Here is a 24780-nt window from a genome sequence, read left to right on the forward strand (position 1 = left end):
TTCCCTAGGCTCACACTTTTCGTTTATTTTCCTTTTCGTTGTTTTTTTTTTTTCATTTTATTTTTGCAGGTTTTCTTTCGTTAGTTTTGGTGCCTTTTCTTTCTCTCTGTTTTGCGTAATTCTTTTTACGACTCAACAAGCAGCAGAAATACATATAACCAAAAAAATGAAAGACTAGAAAGAGGAAAAAAGGCAACAACAAATTATTGATCTGTAGAAGCGGCGCTTGAAGCCAATTTCTGAAGGTCAAGCAGACGCATTGTGGGAGCAAAATTGAAGGTTCATATGCGGGAATGGAACATATACATACATACATACATATATATGGATATTCGGTTAGGGCTTATTATTTGTGCACTATAGTTCTTATATAAGCATATACATATGTATATGTATGTATGCGTACATACATATGTATGTGTTTGTATGGGAAGAACTGACGTCATTGTAAATTAGTTTTAAATTTGCAGCAGAACCAAAATGCCAAAAACAAGACACGAGCAGCAGCACCGTCAGCTGCAGAAAAGCGGAAACGGAAGCAGCGACGCACATACACACACACGCACACACACACACATGCACGCAAACACACATGTATCCAATGGACGTGCAGTTTGTTGCTACTGCTGCTGCTTCTTCCGTGTCAAACATTTTCATCCACTTGTAAGCACAGTAGGAAGAAAAGGCAACAAAAAAAAAAAAGAAGAAAAATAATAAAAAATGCGAGGCAACATCAAAAGATGCCGCCAAGAAGAGCTGCAGCAATGGCAACAGCAGCTTGCAGCAATTGTTGTCGACAATAGCGTAGAGAAAATACATACATACATATATGTATAGGCAAAAGGATGTGTGGCAAGTGATACGAGACAGAGCGAGAGGGGGGTTGTAGTGAGGTTAAAAGCCAAATCCGTGGGAACCCAAAAAAAGAAAAGGAACAAAATAAAGTAACAAGCAAACGAAGCAAAGAAGCGTCAACGGAAAAATAGCAAGAACTTTTAGTCAAACCCCAAAGTCAGCTAAAATTACAAAGACGAGTTCCATACCCTAACTAACTAAACTACCCAAAGTAGACAATGATCGGAACAGTAAGGGATCCTCGGAGAGGAAGGTACTTAAGGAATCTTTCAAGACATTTCAGTTATCCTGACTGACAGTCATATTAAGACTTCGTGACTAGATCGATATGAACTATATTGTCTATGAAACACAATTCTTCTATTTGTGTGGACAAATAAAACGTAAGAGACTTTTATGTATCTCAGACATTTTAAGCAATGAACGAATGTCTTGGAAAAAGGATTCCACATGCCATGCCAAGTCTGTAGAGGAACTGAAATTGTCATTTCAATTGCGAAAATATTTTTGTCCACCTCCCCCCTGAAAAAACAGGTTCAAAATCCCTTTCAATTGTCACAACTTGAACATCCTTCCATCCAACCATCCATCCATTCTTGCTTACTCTTCTCTTCTATCCATCCAAATCCCAGTTTTTGCTCTATCGCTTCAAATGCTTTGCCAAATCAAGCAGAAAATCGCAAAAAGAAAAGAAAAGAATTTAACAAGGGGGACAAAGCCAAGGCCCATTTGAAGGTGCGGACTGGATGGAGAGAGTCAGGAGTGCTAAAAAGGGGGTTATTAGTGAAAGAAAGAGAAAGGGAAAAAGCGCGGGTGCTGAGCGCACACACTTAAATTTTATTTTTCTAGTTCTTTTTATTTTTCGTTTCCTTTTTTTTCATTCGTTTGTTTGTGTTGTTTTTTCTTCTTCGTTTTTAAGGGGTTTGAGGATTAAATTTCATTAATGCTGAAATAAAATTTCGGTTGGCATTTTGAAATCGATTCCGCATTTGAATTGAAAGGAGTGACAAGTAAAGTTGTCGAAAACCAAATACCCTGCACTCAGCATAATAACAAATTTACTTTTAAATGCTCTTCGATTTTGATATCAAATCTATATCTATATCTATGCAAATGCTTCCGAAATACCCGAATGCAGGATACTTTCAGGGAGTATTGAAAACGGCAAATGAGGGGTTCGCCTAGAAGGCTTTAAGGTGAGAGTTTGGACTTTAGGTCAGTCAATTGGATCGGTTGCGTTTTAATTATGCAGTCGGCATAAAAGATTGCTTCAAATTGAATAGAAACTCTTCACCTAGTTTAACTTTTCTCCACCTTCAACCCCTCTCGCCGGCAGCTGCACCTTACATACACATACATACATTGCCTGAGTAAAAGTTAAGTAGTTGTACATGGAACTTCCATTCCCTTCAATTCATTTAAACAATGTTTTCCATGCAACAATTGATTGCCTAATCACAAGCGTAGGAAGAGAGCAGTTGACGTTGAAACTAACCAAAAGTAAAATTAAAACTTTTGGAAAATGTAATCTCCTCCTTTCTCCTGCTGTTCAATACAATTTAAGTAATTGAAACATAAGTAATGGTAATGGAATCCAAAAAAACTTATACTCACCTGTTATCAAATCGTTTCTTTTGAAAATTTAAACATTTGCCAGACTAAAGATTGTTCAAATATCATTTAGAAACCTACCTGTAGAATCTAGAAGCTTTGTCAATTACAATAATTGTTTAATTAGACAACAAATCAATTACAAATAATGCCCATTTAGTTTAGTAAATTTAACAAATACTCGCACATTTTCAGTTCATTTCAAATCATTTGGAATGTAATTTGCTCTCTCAAATGATTTTGTCATTTCTGCGGTTGCTGTACTTTTTTTTTGTTTTTGCCCAATCCCACCCCAACCACCCCCACCACCGGTTACCACCTAAACATTAAATTAAGCAAAAATAAATAAACAAACAAAAGAATAATAACAGCAAAAAAAATATATACCAAAACCACACAAATTAAATAAAATTAATTCAAATGACACAAATGACAGAAACAGAGAGAGAGAGAGAGAGAGGGAGAAGGAAACAACAAGCAAAAGAGAGATAGATAGACAAAAAGAAAGAGAGAGAGAGAGAGAACGAGAAAGCGACAGTGAGCGAGGGAGAGAGACTAAGAGTTTTATCCAAATAAAAATGAGCGATAAAAAATTAACATAAAAACAAAACAAAATACGCGAATGTCAAACCAAAGTAAACTTTATGTTTATATATGTATGTTTGTATGTATGTATATGTATGGCGTATGCTCTTGTGTGAGTGTGATACATACATATACACATGTATGTAGGCACGTGTGTGTATGTGAGTCATAAAAATTTGTGAAGTTTGCGACGAGTCTTTAAAGCAGGTGAAGCATTTTCTTACCTCCTAACAAAGGTTATTGCAATTTCCTACTCATACATCCACACACACACACACACACACACATACCCACATACATGTATACGTGTACCTATACATATTTGATTTCCTTAAACAACATTCTGCCATAGTCGTCTTCCTATGATGACCATTTTGTTGTGAATTAAGTAAAAATTCATGCATTTCCGTAGATTTTCTTTGCTTTAGTTAATGGAGAAAAGTGAATAAATTATTTGGCAACAGCTTTTCCTTTATGCACTTGAAAAACTCTATTATCGAGTTGTCTTTGCTTATCGTTGAGATCAATAAACTTGTGTTATTGTGTCAAATATATTTTGTAATCGAATGATTTAAGCCCTTTAATTATTTTTGTTATTTTGTTTTAGATTTCAATTAGAAAATCTGCTACTTCAACTTTCTTTCTTCCTGTCTCTCCCTCTCTTTGTCTCACTCTCTCTCTCTCTCTCTGTTTAACTCTCTCATTAACAATTATTTGCCGTGTTAAGCAGGAAATGTCTAACCTTATGCTCATTGATTTTCATAGCACTTAGCCTAATTAAATTTTCCCGTTTTGGGTTAATAGAAGAACACTTTTTTTTTTTTTTTTTGTTTTTTTTTGTTTTTTTTTTTTTTTGGTTTTTTGGTCTAACCAACATCGATTTGGGGGACTTAAAGTGTCGCCATGCGGTTCTTTGCTTTTCCACTTCCGCTTTTTTCCCCCTGATTTGTTTTTGGTTTTAGGAACCACAAAATCCTCACAAATACATATATGTATATACATATATGTACATATAAATATATGCAGGTGCATATATATGTGTGTGTGTGTGTGTGTGTGCAGAAAGTTCATTAAATGCTTCGGGTACCAAACAAAAGAAGCACCAAACAAATCGAACTTTGAAAGTCACGTGCAAAATGAACGACCACCAACAAAAACAACAACAAAAGAAAAGACAACTAAAAACAGGAGAAGAAATATGGGGGTCGAGAAAAAGGTCCTTCCTAGGCCGTGTTTCAGTCCCTCATTTATATGTATACATCCATACGTAGACCATATAGTCAGATAGTCAGACAGTTAGAGCAACTTTTGTGAGCTGTCAGTTTACAAATTTTTCAGTTCCAGTCACAGAGAGAGAGAGAGAGAGAAAGAGTGAGCGAGACAGAGATAGAGTTTGAGGAAGAAATGGAAAACGGGGTAGGAGACACCGACTGGGGACTCGCCTCGACACGAAACTATAAATGTTAATAACTAGCAACATTGTTACCGGTTTTTTTCCTGGCTCATTTTTTTCTGCTTTTTGTTTTTCCTTTCTCTTTTTTTCCTTTTTTGCCATTAGTAGGTATTTAAGGGTATATAAATATTAATGATTACGAACTCTGGCATAGACTACAAGACACCGTAAGGAAGGAGAGAAACAGAGAGAGGGAAACTGAAAGAAAATTTGAAGAAATATTTTATGTCTTGAGATAAGTTAACTACTTGAAAAATAAAAAGCAATTTAAAATATTTCCTTATTGTTGTAACACACAAAAGGAAAAGGCTATAAATAGTTTTGTCGTGGAATATAACCGACTAGAAGATATATAAATATAAGAATTGTCTTCCCTTACCGATTCCTAATTAAAGAGCCAACTTTTGCAAATAACTTTTGACAAACTTAATATAAATATATCAAAATCAAGCCTTTAACTACTTAAATCACCCACAAAAGTATTTCCAGTGAAGAAATTTGAAAGTCTTTTTTTATATTTTGTTGTTTGTTTGTTTAAATTTTAATTGTTAAAAGTCATGACTTCGCTTGTAAATACCTTGACTATCAGATGGAAATGATTCTATTTCGATGAAATGATTTTGGAATACTCTGTTCCAATATTATAGAACTAAAATTAAATTTTTTTCTTGGGTCATTCCTTAAACTTTATTTGCCTTTAGTTGTGTGTCACTTGAAGTAATGCCTTGATTGTGGTCAATGCTGTTTTTTCTCCTTTAGTTTGTGGTCAAAAGTGTTCAGGCTAAGTGATATCTTACACAACAGGATAAAGGTATAATTCAAGATGCATTTCACAGACAGATTCACTTGGTGTCCTTTGGAGCCAATATTAAAGAGAGGGATGAGTGGGTGAAGAGGGGGGAGATCTAGAACTGAGGCCATCACTTATGTATGTAGTTGCTTTTGGCCAGTTAAAACGCATTGGGTAACAACAAAGTCGAATCGCTTTGGCTTGGCAGTTCTTAATTGTTTTGCTCCACCTCCAGCCACGCCTACCACCCCCTGCCTTCCCACTTAGCTGGCCCCTTCTCCCCGCTTGAGGGGGCGATTCTTGCCGTTTCATTTCGTTCCGTTCGCTCCTCTCATCCGTTTAGCTAACTATAGTGTATGCATCGTGTTGCTGCTGCTGCTCGTCCTCATTGCGGTAGTTATTGCTCCAGTTGTAGTAGTTGCTGTTGCTGTCGGTTTTAGTCTGTTAGACATAAAAACGAGGAGGCAAAAACAAGAAAAAAAAAAGTTTTAATGGTATTAGGCAAAGCCAAAAATAACACACACAGAAAATAATGAAACCCACCCACTCACACCACGCCACACACAACAAGAATAACAACAACAATAAAATTGTGAAATTAGAAGCAAAAAGAGTGGAGTTTAGGAATACAGCAGAAACCAAACAACAACAACAACAACAGCAACACCAGAAGCAGTGGAAAAGTGATAGAGGAGAGAGAGAGAGAGAGAGAGAGAGAGAGAGAGAGAGAGAGAAGATTAAAAAAAACCATAGCATACTTTCAGTGGTTTGTTTCTGGGCGGGAGTTTGCCCGCTTATTCATTAACCAAAGCCTTGGGAAAAGGCGATTGAGAGCGAGAGAGAGAGGAGAGTGGGAGTGAAAGAGACAGGAAGTCCAATAGAAATTGAAATATGCAGTTTGTGCAAATGGTTCTTACTTATTGTTTATACGAATTTCATTTGTTTCATTTATATTTGTAGTTTAATTTGTATTCCACTTGTATTTGCATTTCATATTTGGTTTCAATTTGATCAACAAAGTTTTCAAAGGGCGGGCGGGGATTGCAAAAGAAGAGAATTGCATGAAAATACGACTGGGCCGATACCCACACACATACACATACATACATATACACAAATACATACATAATTAATTTGCATTTCATATTTACTCTTGCAATTTTAAAGAGTTAATCTCCGACCAATGTGGAAAATTGTAATTTTTCTATTAACCTTTCCACATTAGGGGGAAAATTTAACTGGTGTCATGTCCAGACTAAGCAAACAAATTAATTTTCCAAATGGAGAGATGAGAAACTATAAAAAAATTAACCTAATCTAAGCTAATCTCTTGGCTAACACACACACACACACAAGAGACAAGTTTACTATAATATATTAATTGATTTATGCAAATTTATCCTTGCGGAGGGTGTCACACAATTGACAGCATAAATTAAGCACCTTAAATTAATACTTAAGGCTAAGTTTTACCAAAGTCTTCAATGCTCAAAGTCTTATTCAACTCTGAAATACAAATGGAGTATAAACAATTGAAACATGGCCTAACTCCGACTTACCAATCTTGCGCTGATTATTTATTTCAACATTTTTTTTAATCAGTCAAATTAATTATAAATGACAGAGAGAGAGAACGAATGGTCGAGTTTGTGTTTTTAGTCGTATAAACTAAAACCTAAATGAGGTAAATGAAATGATACCCACATTTGTCTACTCATGTCAGTTCTTAGTTTTGGGCCGAGTGAATGCCTGCCTGATGGTCTATTTAACCTGACACTACGTATGCGTGTATATGTATGTGTATGTATGTATATGTATGTTCGAGCTAGTTTTCTGATATTTGTCGGCGCTTGTCAGTCAAATCAAATTTGTTTTCGTTGTATTTGCCCCTAGCCTTTTATTTTCGTTTCTCCAACCCCCAGCCAAGTTCTGTGCCCCTCGCATAACATCTCCCTTCTCTCTCTCTCTCTCTCTCTCTCGCTCTCTCTGTCTCCCAATGTCTCTGCCTCTGTCTATCTCTATCGCTCTTTCTAGCTGACTATCATTCATTGGCATTTTCCTGCTGTCATTTAAGTAAATCGATAAAATTGTTGTATTTGGCTTTGGGCTGGGGAACAGTGTAAATGCTTTGCATTTAGATTTTAGTTGCATCTGTATTCCGCGGTGTCACGCCCACTAAGGAAGTTCTACCTTTCTCGTTCCCTCTCGTGCAATCAATCAAGATCCATTTGACTAAATGTTGAGTGGACACTTTTGGCAGTCTTTTCTACATTTTATTTACATATTTATCGTTCCGAAAAATTCTGCAGGCTCTTTTCATGCTTCAGCACCTTTCATAAGGCCAACTTTCAGTTCTCAGTTCTCTATATTGGTTGTTGGCACGCCCCCTGCTGTACGCCCAGTTTTTCAGTTTCAGTTCTGTCTCTTGGGTGCTTATGAAATCATAATTTTTGTGTGGATAAAGCAAGCCAGTTTACAAAATGTCGTTGTTTATGACTCTTCTGGGATGAAGAGTTAGTTTTTTGGGCCAAGGAGTGTTTGTGTTTGCATTTGTGTTGGTATTGCTATCCCTATTATGGTGTACTATGGCATTTGAGTGAATAATTTAAGACTGAAAACATTTACGTATGTATATGTAAGTACAAAATGTTTTGCGAAACTTTCCACTACCCTTTGAATGGCCAATAAATGTTGTAGAATTTTTAATGAAATGAAAGAAATTGAATTTGATTTCATTTCACTTGCTCTCTTGCTTTCACCTCACTTGACCACCTTTCAACGAACTGACCAACTGGCCAAAATGGGAGGATATTGTTAAAAGGATGTCCCTCATTCAAACAGAACCCGCCATCTGGCACCTGGCCCCTACCTTTCCTTTTCATTTTCCCTTTCCATTCCCCATTTTCTTGTTGGCCTTAAATTAGCGCGCTTAACTCAATTAAATGCTGGAGCGAGGATTGCCAGAGAGTTAGCTGGTTTGCTGAGGGGAAGAAGTAGGAGGAATGAAAACTGGATAAAACGTGGATGTATGTATATATGTACATATGTGGTTATGTGGTATTGTGTGGTTGTGTCTTTACTTGTGTGCAAGTGTGATGAGGGTGCGTCTGTGTGTGTGTGTGTGTGTGGCGTTTGCCTGGATGCGCTTCAGCGAGCATTTTATGCTTCAACACTCATACACACACACACACACATACACGAATTTATATATTTCGCTGTCCTTTCCACACATTTCGCATTCAATTTACTTGATTCTAATTTAATAATGAGCTGAATAGCAAAAAATTTTGGACAAAAATCCACTTGTATCTAAGTAAACCACAAAATGTTAAAGTTGATGAACATCGAAATTGCAAATATACCAAATGACAGGCGAGAGGAAGGCAGCACCGATATCAAAATACTCTTTATCGATTTTGTGTATCGTTAATCATCTTCAGTTGTCACTTTGTTTAAATTAACAAGTTTTAATCAGTCTGAGAACAAAAATACATAACCGAAGAGTGAGTGAGGGTGAGGTGAAGACATATCTAATTGAATGTCCATTGGACTTGGCCTTCGCTTTTAGCCCTGACCTTGAAGCGGCCTATGGCCCATGGCCCTTCCCCAACCCCAACCCCATGTCTCGCTCAGTCTCTAACTGCCTTTTGCCACATTTTGGTTAATGCGCTTACATGAGCAAACGTCTAACCTAAAACGTCAACAAATGCGCACACACACCCAGACACTCACTCACACACACAAACACACTCACACACATGCACATTAAGTGTGTGACACAAGTGTTTGACATTGCATTTTAAGCTAGAGAGCAGCCGAGCAACTGTCACTTAATGGCCACCACAACAGCGAGATTAGTGCAATGCCAGCAACAGCCACCTGCAACCACACACGGGTCGTATACGTGATGCGGCCCCATGCTCTGCTGTGTGCGATGTGAGGGCGCATAAATCAATAACGAAAAAGAAAAAGCACCCACCAGCCCTTTGCTTCCGCCCTAATCCTACTCTTTGTCGTACTCTTCATCCACCTGCCTTGGCGAGTTAACAATAACTTAATTTCGACACGGAAGCAAAACCACCAATGGCAATGGCCAATGGCAACATTGTAGACGACAGCGGGATGGAAAGAAAGGTTCTAAGTCTTATTAAATGTTACCCAAAGAGTGCACTTTTTCAAATATTTCCCTTAATGATAATAAGTAGAAGGGGATAGCTTAGGAAAACAGCAGGAAAAAGGATACTAGTCGCTCTCTCTCTCTCTCCTCCTGTGTCTTTATGCACGGTACATACATTCGCTACATGAGTATAATATTTGATTTCATTGATGATAGATAATAGCCCTCAATACACATTACTCCTCTTGCGTGTGTGTGTGTGTGGGTAGAATGGAACATATGTATTTTTTGATTTTGTTTGCTTTGTCTTTCTCGCTGTTGATTCGATTCGCTTGGGTTTCGATTTTCGTGGTTCATTCTACTAGCAATGGTTGCCATTCGCATACCCTCAGCAAATAGAGATATACATATATGTGTACACAAAATACCTTTTGATGAAATTTGTCTGCATTCTGACTCTACTCCACAGACGTATGTATCTACCTAGGCAAGAAGGACTTTACGAAATCATTTAAGATACTAAAATTACTGTTTTATTAGGTTTATCATATTCCCGCTAGATTCATTGGATTTGTTTTTATTTTTGGTTCGACTTTGTGTCCTTTCAGTGTATATGTTTCTTATCTTTTCAATTGGCAATGTTCTTATGAGTTAAGCTAGACTTAAGACGCCGCAGAAATATGGGGAAACTTTTACAAGCAGTCACACTCACAGAAACGTTGCCAAAGGAAATATTATATTAAGGCTTAAGGCTTTCATATTATAAATTTCTTTTACAACATCGTTAATTGAAATCGTTGTCATGGTTATGAAAAATTATGGGTAAATTTAAAGTGAATCGATTGTCATAATTTAATTAAATTAATTTCGAAATGACTGCGACCAATGCAAGTTTGTCGTTTAGTATGATCTTGATGAAAAGTTATATATATTATGTTGGGAAAACGAAATTAACTCGCTTAATAATAACCCTACAACAACAACAACAACAACAACTACATTTACAATAATAAAACCGATAACAACAACAACAACATGAACAATAATACGAAGAGAATATATTTAGAAATGGGTTTACCAATTCAAGTTTGTTGCCGCCTTAAAGTGTTTAACGAAAAAGTGTCAAACAATTATCAAGTGACCTTCTTTTCCTCTAATTAAACAAAAAGAAAAATTAAACAAAAAACAACAACATAATCACAGCAACAACAATTGTAATCAATCATTAAAATAATTATAATAATAATAATAATAATAGTAATAAGACAAAGGATTACAAGGAGGTGGTGCATCATCATCATCCTTAGCCTTAGCAGCAACTGCAGCATTAGCTATTAGCTGTTGCCATGGCTGCCGTTGCGGGCCTTTATGGTCTTGGCGAGGATCGCCAGCATCGGAAAAAGCAGCAACAACAACAGCAACACCAAAAGGAACAACTCGAACAGAAGGAGGAGCAAAAGAAAATTGCCGAAAGAAAACTACAATTGAGGGAACAACAGCAATTACAGCGCAACTCCTTGGATGGATACGGGTAAACACAAGAAAAATAATAATAAACATACATTTCATTTACCAATATCGAATATCTATATACATATATATGTATAAATTAATCGTATACTTTCCAAGCTGGCTTGTTAATTTAACAGCAAATGTCACCCATACGACCTGTGGTTCCATTTTTATTTTACCTCCTGAACACAAATTCCGTTCACTACCATTATCAATGACCACACAAACTAGGTGATTGGCAAGTACTTTAGTTAAAAAATCAATAATCAGCGATCAGTACTATCTGCTTTGCCATTTCATGGGAAATTTATCAAAGGAAATAAAATCTGATCCGCTTTAAGGGCTTTCAGGGGCCCTCTCTGCAGTTTGACTTTCGCATTGATATGCATTTGCTGAACTCTCGATATAGGGTACAGAGATTCATAATAGGCCAACAACTAAAATTCAATTTCATTTGGTTGACTCTTATTAGCGCCTGAGCATTTGAGTCAAGTTATTTGGCAATTGAAGGCCTTACGTCACTTCTAAAACTTAGACAACATGACGTATAAGTGATATTAAGCTAAAGACCTTTTGCATTTTAGTTATAAGTAAAAGCGACAACATGTGTTTTCGTTACACATTATATGAACCAACATGACGTATGAGTGATGTTGTTTGGAATCTCCGGCATGTATGCGTGATCTATATATTTTTGGCTACATTAATCGTTCTTTGAAACTTCAGACGCAAGATTGTAACATTTTCATTGCACTCCAACAAAAAAGCCAAGTCTATGCACATAGGAGTAGCTACGTATGTTTGTATGTGTAGGTAGATAGGTAACTCAACTAAACATTTCGCTTTGCACTTGAAAGAAGAAACAAGAAGAACATTTGAGGACGAGTGAAAACAAAAAAAAAAGGCAAGAGGCAAAGCCAAATTGTTATTTTGCTCAAGTAGCAGGGCGCCAAAGTGGCAGCAATGTCGGAGCAGGAGCAGGAGGAGGAGCAGGAGTTGAAGCAACCTTTCGCTAAAATGTATGCAGTGGATTTCAGTTGTTGCTATTGCTGGCTTATACATATGTATGTAGGTATGTACATGTACATAGCTACATGTATATATTTTTACTGCTAGGACAAAGCCTGCCTCTGCCTGCCTGGCGTCTGCCTGCGCCATTTCTGTCTTTCTTTCATTTTTGTTGCTGTTGAGGAAGTTTCTTTATTGGACTTTTGCTTGGGCTTAAACTCGTATTTTATAGAATGATATTTTTTTGGCCGAATGCCAAAAGATACATTTCAATGTGTGTGTGCATGTGTTGGTCCATGTGTGTCTTTCCATGTATGCGAGTGTTGGTTGGTCGGTTGGTTGGTTGGTTTGCGTTTGCGTTTGTATGTAGATGTGTTTGGCTTCTATGCTCATGTGTTTGTGCATTGAAAGCCTTTTGGTAATTACATTAAACATGCCCAAAATGTAGTAGCAATTTACACATTTCACCCTGCAGTTGCCAAAAAAAAAAAAAACAAAATGCAACCTAAATGACAGAAAAGAAACCTAGAAAGGGAGAGAGAACGGGCAAGCAAGCGAGCGAAGGGAAGAAAAGTGAACACAACTGCTGCAACTGCAAAACTCTTGCGGCCATAAAAAGTAAAACTTAGCAAAACAGCAAAAAGAAGAGCGAGAGAGAGAGAGAGAGAGAGAGAGAGAGAGAGAGAGAGTGAATGAAGGAAAACACAAAAACAAAAACGAGAATAAAGGTAGAGATGGAGAAAACGGACAATAAAATGTCATTGTGTTGTCTTTCGGGCAACGGTTAAGCGGCGGCATATGTGAGACTTTCTCACTCATTCACTTACACTCTAACGGCTCATATGTCTTTGCATTTCTCCCTATATAAATGTGTGTGTGTGTGTGTGGATTCACAGCAGCCCTCAAGGACAGTTGCCGCTTGCTTGCCCCTTCTACTTCAATTTTTGCTGCATTAGTGTCAGTAGGCAGTTGTTTTTCCACTTTCTCTCTCTTATATTACATCTATTTGCCCCACCTCTCTAACTCTCTCTCTCTCATTTTCGCTCTCTCTGTGTATATAGTTTAATCTAATTCTCTTTGCCTTTAAAATTGTTGCCAGCTTCAACTTTTAAATAATAATATATATGCTAAAATTTTAAAACAACAAATACACAGACATGAGGAACTCCTTTTTTTTGTTTTTGAATTTTCCTCTCAAATCGCCAAAGACATCCAAGAACTTCTCTTTTCCCTTTTTCTTGCTAAAACTCTTCTCCAAATGGAGTATTCCATTCGATCTATGGGTAGAACTAAACTTTTGATCCATTGCCAAATATAAAACTGTTCATAATGGTGAAGCTGCTCAAATTGTAGCCTACTTTTTGGGGTACTTTATTGTGAATATTTAGTTCAAGTTCACTTGAAATTTATTGCATTTTATTACTTGCTCTTAATTGTGTTGACTTAAAAGGAGACTTTACAAGTGCATTGAATAATGTTAAATACTCTTGTATAGATTTATGCAATTTTATCAATTGGTTTTTAGTGCAAAACAATGATTCTTCTAGTGCCAAAAAAATAAAAGTCAATTTGTTGTTGTTGTTGTTGTTGATGCTGATGCTGTCGCAGTTGCAGTAGAAGTTGCCAAATGCCTGCCAACTGCCTTGTAACTGTCAGCAAAATGCAGACAAACTGACGACAAGGCCCACAAAAATGGAGTCAAAGTGACGCCATGGTTCTTAGTTTGCGAAACGTTGATAGAGAGAGATAGTGAGAGAGTCTGGAGTAAAGAGGAAAGGTGAGGAGAGGAAACGGTTGTATGGAAGACATTGCACATAGGCTGGTTGTAGTCGTTGTAGCCGACGGTGCTGCAAATTAACATCATGACACACATTTAAATGCAGCTACAAGGCAGACTGTTCCCTTCCACTAGTCTTTCTGCTCCTCCTTCAACTTTTTGTTTTTCCTTTTTTTTTCTGCTGCAGACTTTACAAATTGAGGTTATAAGCCTGGTCGCACATCCTCACATGCTCTCTCTCACACACACACACTTATAATTAGTTAGACAGTAGAAGAGGATGCAACATTTGTATAGAATATTGACCAAACGAAGTTTAAGTTCGTTTAAGCTTAAGAAAGTCACACAATTCACATTTTAAAATTTAACTAATATGTTATAGACTAACTAATATGATCATAAATGCTGTCTTGTTTACCGATAATATGAAAAATATCTCATATATTTACGAGTTTCGGACAGAAGAACAAGACTAATGTGGGTCAACACTTTCTGTTTTTCGCTTCAGTTTCACTTTATTTTTTTGAGGTTTCTTTCTTTTTTGGCTCTATTTTCTTTTGGAAACCAGAAAACGAAAAGTTGGCCAAGTTTTTTCCCCACTTCTTCTTCTCTTGCATAATCATGGCCAATATCAATATGCGATTGTTATGAGAATATCGAAGGCCAAGTTAAGCAGCGGCTACGGCTCCGGCGTCAGCAGCATCGGCAGTCATATTTCACACGCCCAAAGTGACAGCAGGCGAGAAAAAGAGACAGGAAGATTCAAAAGACAGAGAAAGAGAGAGGGAGAGATTGGAGATGGTGTGACGAGATAGAGAAGCCAAGCAGATGGCAACAAGAAGGAGCAAGCACTCAGTTAGCCATGAGGCCGGAAGTGACAAGCAATTTGACTAACGGCACAGCTTGCCACTTCTACTCCCTACTTCTGGGGCACAGCTTTCCACTTTGACTTCGTTTCTTCTGCTCAGAGTTATCCTTATACCCACCCTTCATGGTATCTCAATCGCTGGCGCCAAATTCTTAATGCAGAATACATATATGCATGTGAATATACACACACATACACCCAAACTTGCCTGCAATTCAACTATAAATTTTGCACGTTGTTTTGCTGCGCCTGCACAAATTTGGCCAACTAAATCCCCAAAAGCCCCAAACCATAGTTTTTGGGTGTGTGTGTGTGTACACACAATGCTTTCTCATTATATATGTATGCCTGTGGCAACCATTTTTTTGTACATTTTCTCCATGTGGCTACCTCTAGTTGTAGTTTTATTTCTAGTTATTGCGGTCTCATCGCCATGGAGAAGATGCAAAAACTATGCGACCTAAACTTAAGTGTTATTATATAGCGCATACGCCCCATACCCCATACTGTTCCTAGTGTTCACCACTTTGCAGTGGAAATTGGTTAAAACAAACAATTAGTAGCTAAATAGTATATGAAACAAACATTCACCTCATGATTTTCATTTCTTTTCTGACATTAATTACACTTTGATAAAAGTTCAGCTCAAAGATGTGTCTCAGGAGAAAATGATAACTGATTTTATGAGGACATCAGCATCAGATGAGAAATCTGTTTCCATGCAAAAACGCCAGCACCTAATATATACGTTTTAATAGATCATATATTATAAAATTAGCTTTTGCCAATAAGAATAACTCATAAGCTTGGCAAAGCTTTCCATTAATTTGCCTTTATGGCCCACATACACACTCGTACACACACATACATAGATAAACTGATGCACTTTGAAGAAAGCTTTCGATGGTCTATCTAAAAAAATCTACTGTCTACAAATTTGCATTAATTCATAATAGTTTTTGGCACTTTTTGTGCATTCATTTTAATGGGTTTTCGAAAAAGAGAAGAAAAAAAAAAACAATTATTCCATGAACATAAATTATGGGTATGAATATAATGTATTTCGGTTAACCATTGAAGTGCCGCACACTTTAATTTCGTATTTTCAATGCTGTGTCAGTTAACAGGTAGAAGAAAAGTGGTCTTATTAAATTTTCAGCAATGTGAAAAGCATTTAAATTCTTCATTTGACTGAACCAATTGGCTTTTCCTCTCTGCTTGCGCTTTGCACCTTTGCCTTTGGAGCCCTACTTCCCCCATTCTCTTTGCTTTGCCTCTCGGTCTCGGCCCTCTTGTCACCCTATTTGCTATGAGAGAGATGAGTGCTGCTGTTTGGCCATCGTTAGCCATAAATTTTTGGCCAGCTTAACAAGCGAGCGCTCAAAAGTATGCAGCAGCACCAAAAATGCAATCATCTTCCTTCCAACGCTCTCTCCCTTTCGCTTGTTCGTTCGTTCGCTATCTGTTAGCTTCTCCCGTTCTCTTTCTCATACACCCTTTCGCTCGTTCTGTGTATCTGTGTGTGTGTGTGTGTGCCCGAGTGAAAGTGGTTTACAAACGTAAAACATGACACTAAAATTTTTATGACTCCCACCAGTCTTTGACTTAGAGTCTGGCCGAAGAGTCCTAGCAGAGTGGGAGAGAGAGAGAGAGATAGAGGGAGAAAGAGAGAGACAGAAACTCGCCCCTAATGACATATAATTATACAAAATTTACCCATCAATTGTGCGCATCGTTTGCTTGTTCATCAAAAGTAAATATTTTCTCAAAATCTGAATGTAAATTTGGCCACACTTTGAATCACTTAAGTAACAAAATTATTGTAGACATTTGTGTAGTTTAAGGCTTGAGGATCGAAGTCAACTTGCGCCACTCCACTACACCACTACAGAGAAAGACAGTCTCTTGCAATTACAGTGTTTCCTTTTGTCCTGGCAAACAACTTTAGTGTCCTGAACTGTTTAATTGAATTTCTTCACTACATATCAATTGCATTTCGAACACTTTTAGTTGCAACTATTTGCGACAACTAAGTTAATAGCCCACAATCAGGGCCTAAAAAACGAGGGGGAAAGAAAGTTAGATGTTGTCAGGAGACTGCAAGATATCAAGGGGTCAGGTCGAGACTGAGTTTTGACGTCACAATGAGTGAAGAGAGCGGTGAACTGTGTTGAACTCTTAGCCCCATGCAGGGACAATCCAGAAAGTGAACTTATTTTGCCCCGTGCCAGCGTGTTTGTTCATTGTCTCGTCATGGAGAGCTTTAATTCATATTTGTAAATGCGCGCCCAGCATCTGAAGCTGAAGGTCGCCGCCATCGTAACTATGTTGGCTGCTCAACTTCCGTTTCCGTTGGTGGCGCCCTCTGCACGGAAAAACGCATGCAAGAAAGCTCGATTTATGGAAGCTGGATAACCGTAAGCACAGCTTCTTCGGTTCCAGTTGATTTGAACACGCATAGAAAGCTTTAGTTAAATGACAGCTGCGAGTGTTCCATTCCATTTGTTTTTCTGTCGCTCATACACACACACAAGCACCCACAAAAAGCATCCTCATGTTATACGAAACCGTTTCTTGTATGGAACCAGCTGACATTCTGGAATTCAGAATCCGAAATGTGAGCAAACTTTCAACTATCACAGCTGTCAGGTGAATGTGAATTAATTTAGGCGCGCAGCATCAGAGAATGGGCCCAGGGAACGCTGCGAATGGAACACGAGCAACACAAAAAAGCTCCCATTGACAATCACGGAAACTCTTCGGTGAGACAGTTTTTAGTAGCTAACAGCCAGCAGCCGACAGAAGATGCCGACGATGAGAGGATGTGGTGAAAGCCGAGCACAACGAAATTGAGAAAGTGCGTGGTGTTCCTCTTCCATACCGTTCCCCATTGCATCAACAAAACATATACTACAAACACACAAAGCGTCGAACGAACTGCCGCGGGCAACACAAAAAAAAAGAACGACAAAAAGGAAAAGCGAAAGAAAAAAACAGTAAACGAAACGACGAGTAATAAGCAAAAAAAGAAAAGGACAAAGTAACTGAATACATATATAAAACGGCAACCAAGTCAAGTATCTCTATTCCCAAAAATAAAAACCCTCTTTAACATTGCAAACCTCAATAAACAAAAGTAACAAAACTCGCTTTTCAATTACATTTTTTTTTCAAGTGAATTCCAAGAAATGTGTGCCAAAGTGTGTGTCGGAAAATCGAAACAAAATTTCACAAATTAAATGACGAAAACACATAAAAAAACGAAAACAAGTTCAAAATTCGCGAATTTTCGCAATGTGTTTTAAATAGTTCAAGTTACTAAAAGAAAAAGAAATTGTTTGCTGCTGTTTTGTGCGTGTGCTTAACCTTGACATATGAAATAAAAAACCCCAAAAAGAATCAAGAAAAAAAAAAGACAAATTTATATATATAAATAAAGATTTAAAATTCGATTCGATTGGCGTTTGTCTCTGTTATCAGTTTAATATTGTTGATGCCAAATCGAAAATATTTGTTGAGGCCATGAGACATGACAAAATGCCGATGAATGTTGTGTCTTTTTTTTTTTTTTATTTGTTGTTGTGTGTCGTTTTCGTGGGCTTTGTCGATTTTAAATTCAATCGGCATGCCAAACATTCCTCTGTGTGTGTGTGTGTGTGTGTGCGTGTATGGGTGTGTGTAAAGAGGAATATGACAAACACACAAACATATTGACCGAAAGTATCTAAAAACAGCTGAGATTTTACCTGAAGAGCAGCAGCAGCAGCAGCAGCATCATTATTACTTTGCCTTATATTTTCCTTTTTCTTAAGGACATTCCAAAGGCAATTTGTGTGTTGGGCCTGTAGCCGCTGCTTGCCACATATATCTCTTTCTCCCTCTTGCTCTCTATTTCTCTCACACGTTCTCTCTCTCTCTCTCTTTCTATATATATATATATATATATATGTATAGCTCTCTCTCTATTTAACTCTCTGGGTGTGTGTGCGTCTGTGTATTTTGTTCTTCAGTTGCTTGTTCTTCTTCTTCTTTGTCGTTGTCGTTGTCCTCTCCTTACACCTTCAAAGGCAAAAAAAAAGTTCAAGTTCCATCATTAAAATAAAAATAAAGTGACTACAAAAGATCTATAATTCAGCACAGAATAAAGTGGGAAAAAACGTCCAGTGAATAATCCACATAAAATAGGCATAAAGCATCCTTGTAAACAGAGTCCTTAATGGAATGCATTTATTTTGCATTTTGTATCGCCTTAAAAGTGAGATATATCCATGCAATTTACATAGAGTTGATTTCTAGATAAATTGCTGTCCTTCTACCGCCTAGATGTCGAGACTTGACTAACTATGCCAGCCATTCTAAGTATTCGCACTAATTTTTAATGACAATTCAACAACTAAAGCCATCTGAATATATGTATGTGGGGTTCCTTTGGATGAACTTTAACAAACAAACAAATTCTAAACTTCTATACATATTGCACTCATGTGTCATCGCATATTGAACAAAGATACTATTGACCTTTATATGATGCCCAAAACTTACACACACACACATGTGAAGGGACACAGACAGGAGGAGATAGAGAAAGAAGGGAGAGAGTGTGAGTGAGTGAGTGAGTGAGAAATTGATGGATGAACTTTCTTTCAATTCTTTTTTTTTCTTGCTTTCGTATTAGAAGGATGTGTTTAATGAAAATGAAATGTGCTCCAAAGTGAAATAAAGTTCAAACTGTTGCTGGTATATGTATTATCGTCTTGGATTAAAAGGCTGCCGTAATCAAAATTGATGGAATGATGTTGGCCTAGAAGCAAAACTCAGTTACAAAGTCAATCAATCAATTTACTCGCTTTTATAGATTACAATTCAAACATCAGCAGCAAATCAAATTCATTAAACTATCTCAACAAGGAGAGAAGCAACCCAAAATCGTGATAAATAAAGTAAAAGCAAAGAAGGGCAAAAATGTGCTCCTCATCCAATAGCGATTTGTATGTATTTGTTTATAATTTGTTAACCTGTTTTGTTTGTTTTTTTATTTGTTTAACTGTTTCTCATTTTGTTTTGTTCTTGAAAAGTTTCAGTTTGAGTTTTCAATTGAATTTTCAGTTCTTGAGTTCTTCTCGAAATGGGGCGAAAAAGTAAAAGCGAAACAAACAGCGGCGTACGGAAAATGAAATCAAAGCATATGAAAAAAGAAAGAAAAATTTGTGAAAACGGAAAACTTAATAAAAATTCCTGCTTCTTTTGTTCTACTTTATGCGTTAAGGAAGTGTGGAGAAGAAAGCAACGAAGAACAGGGTTTAGCTTTAGCTATATGCCTCAATTTTTTCATGTTTTTTTTTCTTTTTCTTCCTTTTTTTTTTTTTTTTTGGTTGTTTCTCTTGTATTTTATTTTCCATTATTATGCCAACTTTTTTTGTTGTTTTTTTTTTTTTTTTTTACTTTGGCTTTTCTGTACCCGGCCCGGCCCTTAGAGAGGGATGCAGCTAACAACAACAACAACAACAAAAAGACGCAGACGCATGGAAATAATAGGAAAAGCAGCAACACCAACAACAGCAAAACTGACAGCTGCTTAACACCACAGCTAAGTCTGTGTGTGTGTGTGTGTGTGTGTGTGTGTAGGGACAGAGCGTGAAAGAGAATGGAATAATGGGCGTGGGGTAGGGTGGGTGGTAGGTAGGCAGGAATAGGAAGGCGTTGCTTTCTGTAGCTGTCCGATAATAACTGCAAAGATAATGGCAAAGCAGCCTCGCTGCTGGTCTGGTCTGGTCTGTGTTTGCTATACGCTTCGACTCTAGCAGCAGCAGCAGCAGCAACGAAGCAGCAGGCAATGAGAGAAATGCCAAAAATACACACAAACACACCCACACAATACTCCCACACAAGCTTACACCCACCCAAATACACACATACACGCATACAGACGCAGCTAACGGTAAACGCTGAACGGTAAAAGGAACACACGACACGAAGCACGCACAACGCACGAGCGTGCCATGTGCGTTTCTTTTGCTTAGCTCTCGTTGGTCTCGTTTCGTCCTTTCGTTCATTCGTTAAGTTGGCATTCGAGTTTCTAGATATTGGTATGTGTGTGTGCGTGTGTCTGTGTGCGTTACTGTGTAGGTGTCTCTTCGTATTTGTGTATATGTGTGTTAGTTGCATAAATCCGCCAACAAGTTTCCCATTGTGGATGGCCCCACACTCACTCACACACACACACACACACACATGCACATGTGACTATTTACAGTGGTTTAAATATATCTACGAAAAAGCCAATGTCAATATATAGCATCAGGTTAATGCACAACAAACTGTTTGCAGATGTCAGCGTTCATTTACGAACAGCTCAGGATCTGATCGAGTCAGTTTGTGAAATTTAGTGAATTTCTTAACAAACCAACAGATATATATGTATATATTTAGATGTGGCAGGCATTTCAAGTCCTCCAGATCCAAAACAGAGCAATGACTCCGAATCTCCTTTTATAGAATGAAACTGTTGAAGTTAATGCAAAGAGGTTAGAGAATGATATAGCACAGGAGTAAAACGACTGTTTAATTGAAATAAAATGAGATGTAGCCAAGTTAGACCCTGAAGTCTTGTGGTTTATAGTTAACCAACTCCAAGTTCAAAGACAAATTAGTTTTGAAAATCAGACACTTGGACTACTTATTGCATACTTTGGGGAGCAAATTTTCCTCATTTCCCCCGCCTAGATCGACCTATGTAAGATGTATGTATGCAGTTAAAGAAATTTTTTGACTAACTGTGTACGCTCCCTATTGCCACTTTCTTTTTGCTTGCTCATTCTGTCGTTTGCTCCCGCGCTTTCTCTCTCTCTCTCTTTTAAGCTCCCGCCTGTTTTTACAATGACTCAGAGCTGGGTGTGTGTGTGTGTCGATGTATTTATTTGTTTGTGTATGTCTGTGTATGCCTGTGTGTGTGTGCGTGTTCGTTGCCCTGGTATTGGTGTCATTACAACGCCAGTTAGGCGCTTACACGCTTCAATTTCTCGCTTGCCACTTATGGCCCAGCAAACTCGTCGTCGCCTTTTTCGTTGTCCTTTCATTCGCCATCTGCTCCCTCCTTTTTTCGTTTCTCATGTATATTTCTTCTACTTCTACGTATTCGTCTCGATTCCTTCTCGTTTCGAGTCATCTTGCTACGTTTCATCTTGTGTCACTTCGTTTCACTTTGCCGTTGCCTTTGGTTCGTCCTGTGTTTCATTTACCAACTCGTTTCGTGTCTCATTTCGTTAGTGGGCTAAACACGTTTTATTTCATTCCACCTTTTATTTTTGTGTGTGTTGTTTTTTCTTCATTTCTCCTCTTCTTCTTCTTCTTCTTTTGCCTTTTTTGCGCGCGGTCTTTTTCCAGGCAATGTGTTTTGTCCTGGAAAATTGAAACGAAAAAGGAAAAACAAAAAAAGGAAAACAGAAAACGACATACGGATATATTTTTGGTGTCACTTAATTTTCTATTTTTCCGTGTGACCACTTAAAATGCAATTTCATGCGAACCAAATCCCTCCCGTTTTATAAATATGCCTAGAAATATGCAATAATTATTTTTACTTCAGCCCTAGTATGTGTCGCGCGTGTGTGTTGCGTGAGTGTGTGTGTGTGTGTCTAGTTACCTGAGCGACAGCTTCTCTTTTTTTCGCTTTCTCTAACCTTTCTCTCTCACTCTTTATGGCGTTCTCTCTGTCTCTCTTTTCTCTCTCTCTCTCTCTCTCTGTTTTTCTGTCTCTTTTGCACTTGCTGTCTTATAAAAAGGTTCAAGGTTATAGCGCCAACGAAAGGTACAAGAGTGAAACAACAATTGAAAAACACAAATGAAAAACCATAAAATGGAAATACAAATTCAGTTTTCACTCATAATTCATTAGAGGGAAAGTATTCAAAGCGAGCAACAGCAAAGGACGAAAATCACATCAGTTAATCTAAGATGGAGCCTGAAAATCAATAGGTACAAAGGACATACAAGGCAGGCTCTCCATGCCTCTCCCTCTTGTTCTCTTTCGCTCTCTAGTTTAGTCTCGCTATCTATCTCTTTCTGACGCTGCAAAAAAAAAAACACACACACACACACAGACACATATTTTTGGGCCTATTTTTATAAATACAAAACAATAAGATAAATATCTGTATGTGTGTGTGTCTGCGTGCGAGTGGAAGTGTGCCTTTGTGTGTGTGTGTGTGTGTGTGTTTCTGTGTGTGTGTGTCCGTGTGTGTGTGTGTGTATGTAAAAGCGGAAATTAACATTTTCACTTGCCTAGTTCCGGTTGGCAGAATAAAATCAATGAAAATCGTTTAAGCACAGCAAGAATTCCAAAAAAACAACAACAAAAAAAAAAAGAAGAAAAACCACAAAAACCAAATAAACGAAATGTGTGAAAATAGTGCGAAAGCAAAGTGCAATAATATATATAGAAAGGAAAAACTTTGAATAAGTAAAGAGCAAACAACAAATGGAAAAGCGCTGCAGGCAAAGCCAATTGTAAAAACAACACAAACAAAATGCATGGCCCAAATGAAAATCAAAAACATTTATAACAATGAGCAACAGCAACAGCAACAAAAACACAATGTTGTATATGCATGCCATAAGCCAACACATGCAACAATAACAACAGCAGCAACAACAACTGAAACAAAATCAAACACAAGTCTTCTTCTTTCGATATCAACTCCATTATTAGTAACAAATTTGCCAAATTGTATAACCAATCAACAACAACAACAACAACATCAACAAATAAATGGCCATTAAGCTGCAACTGACCAAAGGAAATATGCAACAACAACAACAAGAACAACAATCCAACCAAAACAACAAACAAATTTATTACCAAACAATATCTAGCTGAAGAAACTGGCCAAAACGTCGTAGTGCAACAATTGTGAGCAAAAGCTGTGGCTGAAACAAAGGATATTCATTTTCAGCGGAATTGATTAACAAACAATTTGCTCCAATTCAACCATTTCCCGCATCGATTTCATTGAGAGATGGGGTCTAACACCAGTTCTGCGGCCGCGTCAGGAGCAACCCTTGAGCGGTGAAAATTTATCAAATGCCTCGCCCCCCTCTTCTGCTTGATAGGTAAACAACAAATATATTTACATTAACAAAAAAAACAAAAACACAATTACGCATAAACTTAGTGTTGGGGTCAGTAGATCTTAAGGATCTTTTATTTCAATCTAACTAACTATAATACTTAACTTTCACAGTATATTCAGTTTACGAAGTTAACCTAAAGGCCTAAATCGAAACTTAATGATGGGAAAAGGCAAATGTGGAAATTGATTTTAATATGGCAAACAAATGGGAAATATTGTGTGTGATAAAGTCATTTTACAATTTGTTTGATTTGATGCCAAAAATCGTGTGTAGAATATTAGCTAAGGGCAAACAAGGCAATAAGGCATTACCCCCTGCCCCACTTGAAGGCCTCTCGTTCGCTTGTCTCTGGCCCTAATGATTGAGTCATAACCATATCCTTTGATGACATCCTGTTATAGGTCCCACAATGAATTGACATCAGTTTGACATTGATAATGAAGATGAAGATGATTGGTAAAGGAAGGGCAATCTGAGGTTATGCCTGGGTAGAAGGAGACGGCGATCTGATTGGGGGTGGGTTCTTTGGATGACAATGAAATGAATGGAGATGGAAAGGATATTGGGCGACTAGGAAACTATTGAACTATTGAAAACTCTTAACCGTAGACAGGAATTCAGACACCTTTTGTTTGGGCACTTTCGCTTTCCTTGCCACAAACAACAATTGCCGCACATTTCAACTTGCAACTTGACTTTTCAACTGCTTCTTTTTTTTTTTTTTGTTCATGTTGATGTTTTTTTCTTAGTAGCTAGCTTGCTTTTGTCGCCTTGTCATTGTTCTTGACTTTTTGATCCTTTCCTGCTGCTGCTGTTGCTGTTGGGGACAGGACGACATGACAAGCGACAACAGCAACATCCACGTCAGCAGCAATAGTAACAACAAAGCAATGGAACAATGCCAGTTAACAATGGAAAACATAGACCCCCAAACACGTATACACACCACACCCCCATCACACACACACACACACACACACACACACACACACATACACATGCATTCATTATGTTTCGCTTGATGTCTGCACTTTTTGCACTTTGTTTGTCTGTCTGTGTGTCGCTTTCAATCGTT

The 24780-nt window shown here is 37.7% G+C and overlaps 1 protein-coding gene across 1 annotated transcript in view; it reads left to right on the plus strand.

Annotated features, from left to right (window-relative positions):
- Positions 1 to 24780, plus strand: part of Sh (Potassium voltage-gated channel protein Shaker) — a 150597-nt gene that overhangs the window by 98983 nt on the left and 26834 nt on the right.

This window comes from Drosophila tropicalis, unplaced genomic scaffold (genome assembly GCF_018151085.1).
Source record: "Drosophila tropicalis isolate 14030-0801.00 unplaced genomic scaffold, ASM1815108v1 contig_867, whole genome shotgun sequence".
Classification (NCBI taxonomy): domain Eukaryota; kingdom Metazoa; phylum Arthropoda; class Insecta; order Diptera; family Drosophilidae; genus Drosophila; species Drosophila tropicalis.